The sequence below is a fragment of the Etheostoma spectabile genome, chromosome 22, assembly GCF_008692095.1.
Source record: "Etheostoma spectabile isolate EspeVRDwgs_2016 chromosome 22, UIUC_Espe_1.0, whole genome shotgun sequence".
Classification (NCBI taxonomy): domain Eukaryota; kingdom Metazoa; phylum Chordata; class Actinopteri; order Perciformes; family Percidae; genus Etheostoma; species Etheostoma spectabile.
Window position 1 is genome coordinate 7,960,789 of NC_045754.1, and position 683 is coordinate 7,961,471.

Sequence of the window (683 nt, forward strand, 5' to 3'; positions counted from 1 at the left end):
CAACTTTGGGCCGGCAGGTTGCGTGATATCAGGTCTCGCGATGTAGCAAATTGCTTCACGGCACTGAACACATACACCCATTCAGAAACCAGCTAGCTATAAGAACAAGGTAGCGATGGAGTTTTTCACTCTATCGTCATGGCTGAGCCGGCAAACAAGAAGCACATAGCTAGGAAAGCACTGTCGGAGGAACAGAGAAAGAGGAAACAACAGACTGACCGAGCAAGGAGTCAGACACAAGTAAACATCGGAGCAGCCAAATATCTATTCCAAAGCTGTAGGGGGGGCTCTGTAGAGAAACCTGCACGCAAAAAGCAAAAACAATGGCCAAAAGGGAATAGCGCTCCTTTAAAGGGAGGGGACTGTTCTACATAAGTGGAAGTGTTTTTTCTTCTTAAAGTTAGTTACGTTGGTATGCAAGCAAATGTAGAAGCTGTCATTATTGACTGATCAAATGTTGGTTTATGGCAAAAGAAAACTCCCAATGAAGTAATATGTTTCATACATTTTTAAAATTAGGCAATCTAGCATTTAAAATTGAAATAAAAAATAAATGTTATGTACACGTGGAGCAAGTGGAAAGAGGTAATCTAATTCACAAAACGTTTTATTAAAGCCACGTTGTGTAACGTTTATAGTTTTTTCATCCTTTTCAAACTTTTCCTTTTTTATGAATATTGACC

General features: G+C 39.5%; 1 long non-coding RNA gene across 1 annotated transcript in view; it reads left to right on the forward strand.

Moving 5' to 3' along the window:
* Window positions 1-683, forward strand: part of LOC116672466 (uncharacterized) — a 25,222-nt gene that overhangs the window by 7,887 nt on the left and 16,652 nt on the right. The window lies entirely within an intron of this gene.